Here is a 15,922-nt window from a genome sequence, read left to right as displayed (position 1 = left end):
TTAAAGCAAAAAGCCCTGAACTTTCCTTCTGGAGAAGCTGACACACACAAAATAGAAGCCTAAGAATTCTGCGATGGCACAGACAGACTCCTCTTGGAGTTCAGAGGAGGGGAAACACCTCTCTCTTAGATGATAAAGGAAGGCCATGGAAAGGAGGGAGTTGTGGGGGAGGTCTTAAAGGATGGCACATTAGTGTCCCAGGGCTGCTGTAACGAGTGGCCACAGAGAAATTTCTTTCTGTCACATTTCTGGAGTCCAGAAATCTGAAATTCAGGTGTTGGCAGGGCCACACTCCCTCCAATGTCCCTAGAAGAGAAACTGTCCTTGCCTCTTCCAGGTTCTGGTGGCTCCTGGTGTTTCTTGGCTTGTGGCAGCTAACTCCTGTCTCTGCCTCTGTCTTCACATGACCTTCTTTCCTGTGTCACTTTGTGGTTTTTTTCCCGTCTTTTATGAAGGCATTCTCATCGGATTTAGGGCTTGCCCTAATCCAGTATGATGTCACTTCAAGCCTTATCTTAATAACATCTGCAAAGACCCTATTTCCATATAAGGTCACATCCCGAGGTTCCATGACAGGAATTTTTGGGTGATGCTATTCAACCCACTACAAATGGGTAGAACAACAGTGGTGACAAAAACAAACAAACAAAACTCAAAGGGTATGTATTTGAGACTACGATTGCCCCAAAGCGACATTCTGTCAAAGACTCCAAGCTTTCAGAAGCCAAACTACAGGCAAGGAGAAAACTTCAAACTGTAGGGCTCCCAAGAGACATGTAATCTTCTGAGCTGAATATCCCCAAACTGAAAACACACAGGGGATTCACAAAATGAGAAATTTTGCTTCAAAATTATATTTGAGCTTGAAATGGGCTACTTACTATTTAGAAAGATCAAATAATTAAAAGCAGGAAGTCTGGGTTAGAGTTCTGGTTTCTTAACTTACTCATTCTGTGATTTGGGGTGTATTACTATGCTTCTCCAATGCCTTCTTTTCCTCATCAGTAAGATAGGAGTAATGCTACTGCCTGCCTCCTCGGCTTATGTTAAGAAAACCTCCATTCTTGAGGCGCCTGGGTGGGTCAGTCGGTTAAGCGCCCGACTTCGGCTCAGGTCATGATCTCACGGTTTGTGGGTTCAAGCCCTGCAGCAGGCTCTGTGCTGACAGCTCGGAGCCTGGAGCCTGCTTCTGATTCTGTGTCTCCTTCTCTCTCTGCCCCTCCCCTGCTCATGCTGTCTCTATCTCTCAAAAATAAATAAATGTAAAAAAAAAAAAGAAAAAAAAAAGAAAACCTCCATTCTCCTGCTGTGTTTCTCCTCTACTATGGAGTGGCTACTACACTCAGGACGTTTCTGACCCCAGATTGTGAGGGTTCTTCTCACACCAAATAATTCTCTGTGACATCAGCTGGGCATCCTACAATTTGAATCCATTCTTTTTGTTTGTTTGTTTGTTTGTTTCATTTATTTATTTTGAGAGAGAGAGAGCAAGGGAGGGCCAGAGAGAGAGAGAGAGAGAGACAGAATCCCAAACAGGCTCCACACCACCACCGAGGAACCTGACGTAGGCTCAAACTCAAAAACCTCAAGATCATGATCTGAGCCGAGATCAAAAGTTGGACTCTTAACTGACTAAGCCAACCAGGCACCCCTCAAATCTGTTCTGACCCTATCTACCTGGAGATAGAGTAGATCCCATAGGTTAAAGGCTCTGTCCTAAAAGACTGCCCCTCCTCACTTCAGATGCCAATCACAAGTCCACATTGTCACCTGTGCTTCTGACCGACTGGCAATGCATTGGAAGGTCCCGTGACCCCTTTCTCATGTTCAGTTTATTTGCTACAGCAGCTCACAGAACTCAGGAAACAGTTTACTTACTGTTTACCATATGTAAGGATATGATAAGGAATACAGATAAATGTCTAGACAGAAGAGAAGTGTAGGGCAAGGTATGTGCACAGGGGTGTGGAGTTTCCCTGCCCTCTCCAGGCACACCTCTCTCCCAGCACCTCCATGTATTCAACAACCTGGAAGCTCTCTGAACTCTATACTTCTGGGATTTTTATGAGCACTTCATCACGTAGGCATGATTAATTATTAATTCTATTTCCAGCCTCTCTCTAGAGAATGGGGGAGCGGAGCTGAAAATTCCAAGCTTCTATTTGTGGCTTGGTCCTTCTGGTGGCCAGCTCCCATCCAGGATCCTAGCAAGAGTCCCTTCATTAGAACAAAGGCACTGCTATCACCCAGGAAATTCCAAGGGATTTGGGAACCGGGGACAGAGACCAAATATTAGAACAAAAGATGCTCCTCGTGCCCTTATCACTTAAGAAATTACAAGGGTTTTAGCAGCTCTGTGCCAGAAACTGAGGACAGAGATGAATATATTTTCTATTGTTCACAATTGGTATAAAGATGAAAGGAGATAATGCATGTAGAGTGTTTAGACAAGGACCTAGCATAGAGAAACTGCTCAATAAATGTTAATGCATTATTTTGAGATGCTGATGGCAGTGGAGAATGAATTTGATGAGGGGCTGGAGAAAGTTACAAAGCTAGAGACTAAGAGAACAAGAGCCAAGCAAGAAATGGTTTACATTCAAAAAGAAAAAAATAGAGGTGCCTGGGTGGCTCAGTCGGTTAAGCAGCCGACTTCGGCTCAGGTCATGATCTCGCGGTCCGTGAGTTCGAGCCCCGCGTCAGGCTCTGTGCGGACAGCTCAGAGCCTGGAGCCTGTTTGAGATTCTGTGTCTCCCTCTCTCTGACCCTCCCCGTTCATGCTCTGTCTCTCTCTGTCTCAAAAATAAATAAACGTTAAAAAAAAATTTTTAAAATAAAGAAAGAAAGAAAAAAGAAAAAAAAAAAAAAAAGAAAAAAATAGAGGTGCCTGGGTGGCTCAGTTGGTTAAGTGCCCGACTTCAGCTCAGGTCATGATCTCACAGTGGGTGAGTTGGATCTCCGTGTTGGGCTCTGTGCTGACAGCTCAGAGCCTGGAGCCTGCTTTGGATTCTGTGTCTCTGTCTGTCTCTGCTCCTCTCCTGCTCATGCTTATGCTCTCTCTCTCTCGAGAATAAACAAACAAACAAAAAATTACATTACTCAAACTATGTAAAAAAAAGAAGAAAAAATAATTTATGTTTTCCAAAGCCTGGCCTCTATTCTTACCAACTCTCATAACTACAATGGCAGTTCTGAGTGTGGTTTGAGGATATCTGGGAATCCCCAAAGCCCTTTGAGGGAGTCTATGAGGCCTCTTTCACGATCATTCTCTCATGAGGATGCTATGGAGTTTTCCAGAGGCTTTACGACATGGGATGTCACACCTGATCAAATGCAGAAGCCGATATGAGAATCCAGCTGCCTTTTATTAAGCCAGACATTAAAGATACTTGCAAAAAGGTAAAACAGTGGTACTTGTATCACCAAAAGTTTTTTGAAAAAACATTTATGTTCACATATACCTTTATTATTGTTATTTTAAAAATGAATCAAGAACTAAAAATGTTAAGAATTTCTGTTTTAATCCCAGATATAGTAAATATCAGTAGATGTAACCCATCTAAACAAAAGCTCTGTGGAATTCTCAATACTTTTGATTAGTGTAAAAAGTCCCTAAAACCAAACGGTTGGAGAATCTGTGGTCTAGAGGAGCATGTGACATGCCACAGGGTCAAACAACCTTGCAACACACTAGGCAATCGCTGGAGCAAGCTCTGAGTTTATATTCAGAGATTATTACTTCATCTGCATGGCTTTTGGGAATCTTATAGGGAGAGCAACGTGGAATCAGAATTTCTACCTTATATCTACCTTATATCTACCTTATAGCCTTTCCTTCTGAGCAATTGTTCCAATAAGGGCAGCAATCCATTGGTTGCCAGAGTTAGTGGTGAACTCAGGATAGTTCAAGCAAAGAGGAACAGGAAGGCTCCCACTGAAAACTCAGACTCTGACATGTATGTGTGCTGTTGGTTTTCAGCTTAAACTCTCCTTCCACATCTTTTCTTGCTTTATTCCTATTAAATTGCCAATTTCATTTACAATACATTGAAAACCCCTCAAGCCTTTACTCAAAAGTTAGGTCACATCTGTGCTTTTTGTTGCTGTGATTATAGTTTCAGAAACTCTGACATTCCTTTCCATGATATAAATGGTCATATTTTATACCATGTGACCCCATCCTCACTGGCCACAGCAGCTTGAACTAGAACTGGACACTTAACCCAAGGGAAGCCAGTTCAGGGCTCATCTATGACATGCCTTCTCTGCTAGTCTGACGGTGGTAGCCTCCCTTTCCCATCTTTTAAAAAAAAATCACCTATTTTGGGCGCCTGGGTGGCTTAGTCGATTGGGTTTCTGACTTCTGCTCAGGTTATGACCTCACAGTCCATGAGTTCAAGCCCCGCGTCGGACTCTGTGCTGACGTCTTGGAGCCTGTAGCCTGCTTCAGATTCTGTGTCTCACTCTCTTTCTGCCCCTCCCCCACTTGTGTTCTTTCTTTGTCTCTCAAAAATAAATAAATAAACAAACAAAAATCACCTATTTTAGGGAGGCCTCCATTGCGGAGTGCTCAGATTCCTCTGAGGATTAAAAAAAAGCCGGGGGGGGGGGGGGGGGGGCTAATTTAAAAGACAATTTCCAGGCCTCTGTCTTGGAGATTCTGATTCAGGAGTTTGAATGGGGCCTATGAATGAGTTTGCTTAACAGGACGCCAGGGATGTCTTACCATCAGCAAAATTTGGACAACAGGTGCCTATTTTATAAAGTCGTTGGGAAAAGGGAAGGGATTTTCAAACTTCAGTGGCCATACCAGCCACCTGGATCTACCACAGAGATTCTGACTTTGTAGATCTGGCTTGGGGCCCACGAATCTCCCTTTTACTCCCTTAGATGCCTGATGTGCACACTCAACTTTGAAGACAGCCGAGAGTGAGATGGCTCCATCAGATTGTTTTGTTTCTGAGATCTCTTACCATAAAATAATGTAATTTTTTTTTTTAATTAAAAGGTACATAATGGAATGAGGACAATTTTGGAGCAGACCCCATTCTCCCTGCTCCAGGGGACATGTGATGAGACACCATGGGTCGCTTAAGCACAGCTCTGGGGTATTTAGGACCTGAGGCTGGGGTAAGGGTGAGGCAGGGGGGCAGAGACACAGAAGCTCTTTTCCTTCCCTCCTCCTGGCAGCTCCTCAGTCCAAAGTCTAGTAACTGTTACCAGCCTGACTCTTAACACTGAACATGTGCCTGAATGACAAAAACCACATGGAACAGCCACAGGACATGATAAATGCCTTTGTAAACTGCAGCTCGGACTTAGTCTTGGTGAAGACAGCAAATTACGCCCTGGAGGTTCCCAGCCCCTGGAATCTCCTTATTAATATCATACATGGGCTGCCCTAGCCGGAAACCAGGATGCCAGTTCTCAACGAGGTACTTATCATTGCTATCAAAAGACCACACAATTCATTTTCCAAGAAGGTCCAATTGCACTCTGCTTATTCTCCTTCTTAGAAAGAATTTAATGACTTGTGCCAGCTTGACTGGGTGCAATAGCTCTTCGTTTCTCTTACTAGAAAAGTGTTGTTGGCTCATCTCTCAGGATTCATAGTGAACCACTACCTCCTGATTTCTTTTATTCCTGGTTACTGCCTTTCAGGTCTGGAGGCACAGGTCACATAAAACAAGCTTTATTTTGCTCTGCAGCAATCTATCCCCATCTATCAAACTGTATATTGACTTATTTATTTTGTTTTCTGCCTCCCTGTACTAGAATGTTGGTTCTGTATGAGAGCATAGTTTTGGGCTGTTTTGTTCCCTGGGCTTTAGATGGTGCCTAGTTCTTAGTAGGCCTTTAGTAAGTATGTGTTGAAGGCATGAATAGGAGTAAACAGATCTGGTCTTATCTCTGACCAGTTGGGGGAGAGGAGGGTAGAATGGGTTGAAGCTTGCTGAGCCAAAGGACAGGTAAGAGTGGTGGGTTCTAGGGTCCAGGCTTAGACAAAGAATATTATTTAAGGCAATAAGAGATACCACGGGCAAAGAGGCAATCTGAACCAAAGTTCAGCAGTTTTAAGGCCCTAATCCTGGAGTGAACACAAAGCGTGGAGACCAAAGGGCCCAGGGGACAGAAACTAAGGTTGGAACCACAGACCCCAGAGATTGGACATAAGGTCAGAGGCTGAGCAGGAGAGAAAGGGCAAGGCAGATGAGTCAGCACAACGACACCTGACCCACCAAATTCTGCTTCCCACTGGTTTTCTCTTATAAAAGTAGGACTTTGAAAACTGGTTTTTGGTTTTGCTTTTTAATTTACATTGAAAAGTAGCAAGTTATCGTTGGTATTAGATAAATTAGCACAGAAACGTCTAAGAGATCAGGAAATACAACATAGGGTGAACTAGTAACAGCATACCATTTCCCCCATTTATTGTACCATAAAACCTGACAAATTCATACCTATTATGAGACCTAGTTTGAATCTCAGAGTATTGCTTTACATATGTTTCATTTTTTATTTTGAAACAATTCCAGACTTACAGAAAAGTCTCAAAAAAAAAAAAAAAGAATTTTTGTATACCAGATTCCCCACATATTAACATTTACCATGTTTACTTTACCATTCTTTCTGTGTATACTTTTTTTTCAAACCATTTGAGATAAGTTGTGGATATAATATTCCCTAATCCCTAAACATTGCTGTGTGTACTTCCTTTAAAAAGGACATAACTACAGTACAATGGTCAAAATTAAAAAAATAACTTTGATCCACTACTATATCTAATCTAAGGGCCTTATGCAAATGTTGCCAACTGTCCACTACTCTTTTACAGCATCTTGCAGGAATGGCCCTGTGCTGTAACCCCGGCTGTGTCAGTCACTGGCTGGGAGCAGCTCAGCGTGAACACCATGGCAGATCCAGACAGCTGGGGCTGTCACTGAATTCTCATTCTGCAGTGAGACGTCTGTGTGGTGAATTTGCATGAATGCAAAAAGCATCCTGTAACCAAATCAGAAAGGCCAAGAGCATCCCCAGAGGTCCATCCTGAACAAGGTTGGACTGCTGAACCCCTGCCAGAAACTACCTGCCTCTAGACCTCTTGCTAGGCAAGAAACATACAGTAGTCCCCCCTTAACTCTGGAGACACATTCCAAGACCCCCAGTGAATGCCCAAAACCATTGATAGTGCCAGACCCTGTATACATTAGGTTTTTTCCTATATATATATATATATATATATATATATATGATAAAGTTTAATGTATAAATTAGGCTTATTAAGAGATTAAAAACAACTAATAATAAAATAGAACAATTATAACAACATAGTGTAATATACGTTATGTGAATGTGGTCTCTCTCTCAAAATATCTTATTGTACTATACTCACCTTTCTACGAATAAGGGGAAAGTACTAAAAACCCTAAGCATTTAAGCCACTGTAAGTCAAGTTTTTTGTTATTTATAGCTACAAGCATTCCTAACTGACATAATCCTCTAAAAGTAGAAATACCAGATTTTTATAGCTGTATGCCCACAGGCACACACGCACGCACGCGCACACACACACACACAAACTGCTCTCAAGAACAAATTTAACAAATGAACCACGTAATATATGAGTGCACCTGTTTCCCCTCAGCATATCCAATATATTTTTATCACTTCAATTTATGTTGATGACTTTAATAGGCATAACACCCTTCTTTAACAACTCTTACAGGATCACAGAATTTTAGAGTCAAAAGAAACCTGAGTGATTATCTCATCTAAAGTCCTTCACAGTACATATCATTTTAAGAAATGTGTTTGCAAGCAACAAAAGTAGTCACAAAAGGGGAAGAGCAGCAGGTAGGAGAAGCAGTTGAACCCAGGCAAAAGTACTTCAGTGATCCCAAGCCAAAAATCTAAAGCTGTATTCATCAATGTGTTCATTACACATTTTCCTACAATACTCTGTATAGTCAGAATCAGTAAACTCTCTTTTTTATAGATAATGCAATAGTAATTTTAAAGACATTCATGATGATAAAGTTTACTATGTCATTATACCAATACAGTGTAATGGAGAGAAGCAAAGCCTTTGCTATCATTGCTATCAGCCTCAATCAATTTTACTGTAGGCTTCACCACTTGATAAGGATATAACCTTGGGCAACTGATTGGTCCTCTCTTTGCCTTAGTTTCTTTATCTATAAAATGGGAATGATATAATAGTTCCTAGTTCTTAAGGTTGTGTGAGAATTAAAAGAATTAATATGTGTAAACACTTAGAACATGTTAGCTATTATTATTACTATAGTGTGGTAGGTTAAGCCATATACACTAGTTACATCTTGGAAATGAATATGGATTATTACATTATCCTGGTATTTATTGGCTTCAGATTGTCCACCTTAGGGTTAATGAACTTTGGGATCTATCTTCCACTGGATCTGACTGAGCCCTAGCCTCTATGCCTTTCCATTGTTGGCAGGAGGCTAGACCTCAGATCTTTGTACTTTGAGAACCTTTGAACCTGAAATTGCAACAAAAGAAGGGCAGTTTATTTGGCAAGGTTTTAGTCATGTTGCCATGGAGATTGAATCCTTTTCCAGCCTTCTGTCCACACCCTCCAGTGCAGAGTCACTACTTCTTAGCAGACTTTTTTTTTTTTTTTTAATTTTAAAAAAGGTTTATTGGGGAGGGTGGGTGATGAGCATTGAGGAAGGCACCTTTGGGGATGAGCACTGGGTGTTGTATGGAAACCAATTTGACAATAAATTTCATATATTGAAAAAATAATAATAATAATAAATAAAAAAATAAAAATAAATAAAATAAAAAAGGTTTATTTATTTTTGAGAGAGAGAGAGCATGAGAAGGGGAGGGGCAGAGAGAGAGGGAGACAGAGTATCTGAAGTAGGCTCTGCGCTGATGGCAGAGAGCCTGATGTGGGGCCCAAACTCATGAACTGTGAGATCATAACCTGAGCCAAAGTTGGATGCTTAACCAACTGAGCCACCCAGGCAACCCTCCTTGGCAGACTTTCAAAAGACACCAGCAGATACCCTCAGGAGCATCTAAAACACTCAAACCAGGGCCTGAGGCTTTCTGTGCAGTCCCTTTAGTAAACCATACAGATCCTTTCTCTAGAACTCATGAAATGTTGTAACTTTATATTAATAAGTGGAACTATGTCTATACCTATGCCTGTATCTTCAGAGCAGAAACATTTGTAATCTAATTGTCTATGGTCCAGCTGAGGTGTTGTTCATGCGTGAAGGCAACAGAAATCCATTCTTTGTTATTCAAGGGCCCAATCTATTACCTTCATAACATTTCTGAAAAAATTACCCCAAGGTATACTAAGCACTGAGAAATAAGTTAAACTTAATAGTGGAAAGTTCATGGCATAAAAAGGACTAGTGATGACCACTGAGACCAGTGAGTTAAGGCCAAATGAATGCCTTTCCTGCTCAAAAGGTAATTGTAAATTAATTATATGGGCTATTTGTGCAACATTTTGCACTTTATAGGTTGAAGCAAGTAACAGTGGCTTTTGAAAACTTAGCTTAGTAGCTATAGATTTCCTTGAAAATTTCCTGGTCCACTTTCTGCAGGAGGTTCAAGCTCATCTGCAGCCTACAGTAAACAATTTAAACAGAATTTTTGAAAAGTCAGATGAGTTCCTTACTTACCTATACTAAGCTGGGGCTAATAATGTTTCAATTTTTTTTTTAAGTAGGCTTCACGCCTAGTGTGGGGCTTGAATTCATGACCCCGAGAGCAAGAGTTGCATGCTCTACCGACTAAGCCAAACAGGCACTCCAGTAATGCTTCCATTCTAAATAAAATTTCATTTCTATCCTATGGCTTTGGATCAGATAATCCATCTTTCCCTACTGTCTCTAAAAATAATATATATGATGAAGAACAAGTTGTACCAAAAGAACTGTTATTCCCACTCCCAGCCTTTTGGGAGACCAAGTGACATAATAGAAATAGCAAGTCAGTCAGGCCAGGGAGTCAATGCTGAGTCTACAAATTATTAGCTATGTAAATGGAAACAAATCACTTCACCTCTCTTTGTCTCAAATTCTTGATTTATCCTTCATTCTACAGCAAGAGGAGACAAAGGAGGTTTCCCAATTCTCTCTAGTCTGGACTCAAGTGAGAGAGGAAATTCTCAGCATTCAGTACTATCTAAAATGACAAACTGTTTGAACAATTCTTCAAAGATAATGAGATGAATTCACATGCCAGGAAAGATTTAAAAACTAGGATTGATATGAGATAGAATGTACAGAACTTATATCCTCCCCAACAAGGGGTGTAACAATTGTATTCACATTTGTACAGTTTTCTCTATTTTTTTTCAGTGGGCCTGAGTGTGTGTGTGTGTATAATTTGATCTTTACCAGTCTCTGAGGAAACAATTGTCTCCTTTTTTTTCAAATGGTGAAACAGAGGTTAAGAGAAATTATTTATTCAAAAATGAATGGCAAGACAGAGTGGAAAGATGTTGGCAATAGTGAGAATGGTAGAACCTCTGAAAAGCTGATCTTCCATAAAAACAACAAGAACACTAACAAAAATGGCCAAAAACAACTTGTTCAGAACTCTGGAAATTAGTAAAAGTGTAGCATTCGTGTACAAAAAACCTGCTGTATCTCAGTAAGCACAGTGAGCTTTGTGGAATTTTCACTTGCCCTATTCCCACCCTTCTCCCCAGCTCTGCAGCAAAACAACACTCATGCAAACCAGCAGCCTAGTAGCCACTAGAAGGGACAGAAAGGGTTTAGAACTCCCAAAACACCATTCTCAGAGAAAGTTATCATTTAACATGTCTGGCAGTTCTCCAGAAAACCCTGTTTTTAAGGTCTTGTCTTAATTTGAACTGGGTCAGAACAGCTTCTTCCCCTTTTGACATTTGTCAAAAACAATCAATAGCAATTATTTAACACCACAACTGCCTGAGTCAGTGGTAATAATGGAAACAAACAAGAAGCTGACCAAAACAAAAACAAACAAAAAGAAAATTAAAAGGGAAAGTTGAGAAATGAGATAGAGGGAGCTTTGAAAAAGTTCAATGTATTCCTAGAAATCTAGAAAGATGCAAACGGGTGAACTGTGCACATGCCCAGGAAAGAGCTAACCAAATGGAAAGACATTTTGTGTTCATGGACACCTTAATGGTGTCATCGTTAAGGAGGCAATACTCTCCAAATGGATCAATAGATTCAATCCCTATCAAAATTCCAAGTGTCTTTTTTGCAGAAATTGACAAGTTGATTCTAAAATTCATGGAAATACAAGGGACTCGGAATAGTGAAAACATGTTTGAAAAAGAAAAGCAAAGTTACAATTATACACTTCCAAAAGTTACTGCAAAGCTATAGTAATCCATTCAGTAAGGTGTTAACATAGGATAGATATATAGATCAATGGAATTGAATTGAGAATCCAGAAATAAATTATTACATTTATGGTTGGTTAATTTCTACAAGGGTGCCAAGATAATTCAATGGGGCAAAGAATAGTCTTTTCAACAAATGGTGCTGGGACAACTGGATATCCTCATGCAAAAAAATAAAGTTTGAACCCTACCTATATTAGTCATGGCTCTCCAGAGAAACAGAACCAATAGGATATGGGTAGATATATAGAATGGGAATTGTTTTGAAGTATTGGCTCACACAATTATGAAGGCCAGGAAGTCCCACAATCTTCTGTTTGCAAGCTCAAGACCCAGAGAAGCCAGTGGTATATTTCCTATCTAAACCTAAAGGTCTAAGAACTTGGGGGCTGATGGTATAAGTCTTAGTCTAAGTCTGAAGTCTAAAGAACTAAGAATGCCTGTCCAAGGGCAGGAGAAGATGGATGTCCTACCTTGAGCAGGAGAGCAAGTTCATCCTTCCCCCACCATTTTGTTCTATTCAGGCCATCAATGAATTGGATGATGTCCACCCACATTGGTGAGTGTGATCAGTCTACCAATTCAAATGCTAATCTCTTCTGAAGAACACCCTCACAGACACATGTGGGAGATGCAGGAGAGAACCATCAAAGGAAAAGACTTCAAAAGGGAAGGGCTGGAGAAGGTGCAAGGCCTTAGGACATGTTTACACAGCTGAACTCAGCTGCAGCTCTTAAGGAACGCCTAGAGCCATTAACATTGTCCAGGGCTGGATCCTCCTTCACATCTCCTTCCTAGTGATATAGAAACCAATTAACTCGAAGTTCAACCTTGAAAAGCTAAACCATTAGATTGATTAACACACTTGCTTAGCTGACTTTATGCACATAGTCTTTAGCAATTATACTAATAAAAAGAAGCGGGGCGCCTGGGTGGCGCAGTCGGTTAAGCGTCCGACTTCAGCCAGGTCATGATCTCACGGTCCGTGAGTTCGAGCCCCACGTCAGGCTCTGGGCTGATGGCTCAGAGCCTGGAGCCTGTTTCCGATTCTGTGTCTCCCTCTCTCTCTGCCCCTCCCCCGTTCATGCTCTGTCTCTCTCTGTCCCAAAAATAAATAAACGTTGAAAAAAAAAAAAAAAAAGAAGCTTCATTCTGGAGTTGGGGCCTCACTCAGTCTGACTCGAGTATGAGGACCTTCACTTAACTGCACTTTGTTTGAGGACTCATCTTTTATGACTCTGGCCATACCCCCTGCAACGGACACGACCAAAAATAATGTTTTTCCAGCTCTCTGGGCATCTCTTAGCCCAGTTAAGTTGACACATAAAATTCACTATCACGTTATCCACCAAAATTTTAAAAATCAGTTACAATCAATCAAAGACCTAAAGGTAATGTCTAAACTCTATAAAATTCTTAGAAGAAATAGGAGCAAAACTTCATGTACAGTGGTTTCTTAAATATAACACCAAAAGCATAACAACAAAGAAAAAATAAATTGCACTTCATCAAAATTTAAAACCTTTGTGTTGCAAACGACACTACCATGAAAGTGAAAAGACAACCCACACAATGGGAGAAGATATTTATAAATGATATATCTGATAAGAGACTAATATCAAGAATGTATTAAAAACTTACATAGTACAATAATAAAAAGACCAATAACCCAATTTAAAATTGGGCAAAGTGTGAATAAATATTTTTCAGATAATACAAACAAATCTCCAATAAGCCTGTGAAAAGATATTCAACATTACTAATCAGTTGGGAAATGCAAACTAAAACCACAATGAGATACCACTTCTACCCACTAGGATGGCTATAACAAAAAAGATGGACAATAACAAGTGCTGGTGAGGAAGGATGTAGAGAAATTGGAACCCTAGCACACTGTTGGTGGAAATATAAAATAGTTCAGTCTCTTTAGAAAACAATTTGGAGTTTAAAAATGTTAAATATAGAGTTACCATATGACTTAGCATTCCACTTTTTCTTTAAGATTTTTTTTTTTATTTTAGACAGAGAGAGAGAGAGAGAGCACATGAATGGGGCAGAGGGGCAGTGGGAGAGAGAGAGAGAGAAAGAGAGAGAGAGAGAGAGAGAGAGAGAATCTCAAGCAGGCTCCATGCTTAGCACGGAGCTCCATGCAGGGCTCCATCCCACAACCCTGGGATCATGACCTGAGCCGAATTCCAGAGTTGGACGTGCAACCAACTGAGCCACCCAGGTGGCTCCCTATTCCACTTCTAATTACAGCCTTCCGCTCCAAGAAAATCGAAGACATATCACACAAAGACTTGCACATAAATGTTCAGAATAGTATTATTTAAAATAGCAAAAAGTAAAAACAGCAAAAAGTAAAAAAAAAATGTCCACCAACTGATGGATAAATAAAATGTAGTATATTTATTCAAGGAATAGTATTTAGCCATAAACAAGAAGGAAGTACTGTCACATGCTACAACGTGGATGAACCTTGAAAACGTGATGCTAAGTGCAAGAATCCAGACACAAAAGGCCACATATTGCATGACCTCACTTATATGAAATTTCCAAAACAGAATAATCCACACAGACTGAAAGTAGGTTGGCTCGGCTAAGAGGGAGGTTGGGGTGAAACGGAGGCACCACTAATGAGGATGGGGATTCCTTTTGGAATGATGGAGGAAAGTGTTCTGAAATAAGAGAGTGGCAATGGCTATACCACCCCTGAATATTTAAAAGCCACGGAATTGTACACTTTAAAAAGATAAATTGTATGATATGTGAATTATGTCTCAATAAATTTTTTTCAATTAAAAAAATAAAAGATAGAGGTTTGGCCAAGAAGCAGGTATTCCAGCTGTGAGATCATGGGTCCTCTGCTATTCTACCTGCAGTGAAATGTGTTGGCCAACAACAACTACTGCTTAATGAAGATGCACAAAAAGAAAGGGGATTGTTCTTTCTCCTGGACAACAGTCATGAGGAGTTGCGAGACAGTTAGTAGTCCTTCTGTGGTCCTTTGATAGTCTCATAGCCCCCACTGGGACCTGCACAGGGTAAATTCTCAATAAATTCCTGCTAATTACGTAAATGAACTAGGTCTTTGGTTCTCTACTGGAAAAATCTCATTGGGAAGATACGTTTAACAAGTTCTGGGTAATTGTCATCCTCTCCCCCCTAGAAATGCTTAGTAAAAATGAGAGAGACACCAAGGAATCAGAGCATATTGGTGTTTCTTACACAGGAAACAAATTGGATTGGAGGTCTTCCTGTTTTCTGTGGCATACCTCGTTTATTCTAAACTAATCTCTGAAAAAAGTTCTTCCCTTAGTTCCAGGCATGACACAGTGACTGATTTTATGGAATTTCAGAAAAGAAACTCAACCTAAGCTTGTCTGTGTGAAGAGCTATTCTGCCAATAATCAAAATATGCTTCTTTCCCTGTTAACATTAATTTTGAGCAAATAATATAGATATCAAATATACCATATTTAGTAAAATGAAACTCCTAACAAAAAATAAAAATAATGAAAACCATAACTAAATATCAAAGTTTGTTCCATAGTTAAGGACCTTTCTAGTTTTATGGAAATTCTGATTCTTTGCATTCTTCTAGGGAAAAATGGTCATGGGGGGGGTGGCTCTTAGCTTGTTTTTTGCTTCAAGTGTCAGTATATGAAATATTAAATTCAGTATATGTGTTGAATGTCTTCTATGGTCAAAGAACTGTGTGGAGCATGGTCAAAAATGTATGAATGTGATAAGGACATGGTAGACCTTGGCATCAAGATTATAGCCTTCTTGTGAGGCCTTCTCTGATCACCCCCTTGAGAAATTTAAACCTCCATACTTCCCTAACACTCTCTACTCTCATCCATGCTTCATTTCTTTCCTTAGGAAAATGTAACATACTGTGTGTTTTGTCTACTTATGATTTTTTGTTCATTGCCTTTTTCTCCCCACAGAATATAAACTTCATGATAACAGGCACTTTGTATGTCTTGTTCACCACTGCATCTTCAGTGTCTAGAATGGTGGTTGGAATTTTATACAGATCTAGACCTAGACCTAGATAAAATGAGAGGTGCAGAAATGAGCCTCTCGTTGGTAAATTGACAAGAATGAGCCAGATGGCTCAGCCATGACTGGTACATGAAGACATGGCTTGGAAGCAGAAGCTGGGTCAATTGCTGGTGTGAGTGATCCTGGACAAGGCATTTTTTTGTTTTTTTCATTTATAAAGTGAAGAAACTGGATTATCAGGACATTCAAATTTTCCCATCTTACAAATTATCAACCATGCCACTAAAGAATCTGAGCGCCTCTATGAGAAACAAAAAGCCCATTCTTTTCCAAGAAGAACATTTATATGTGTGTCTGCATTCTGCTGTATTTTTCATGTATGACAAGTTTTAAGAACATAAAAATTATAATATTATAGATGGGAGTAAATTTGATTGCTATGATTTATAACATAATAAATAATAATGATATAAACAGTTAAAATTACAGCAATGCCTTTGGGAATATTTT

The sequence above is a fragment of the Puma concolor genome, chromosome B1, assembly GCF_028749965.1.
Source record: "Puma concolor isolate L17-30 chromosome B1, mPumCon1.1.hap2, whole genome shotgun sequence".
NCBI lineage: Eukaryota > Metazoa > Chordata > Mammalia > Carnivora > Felidae > Puma > Puma concolor.
This window is presented reverse-complemented; position numbering follows the sequence as displayed.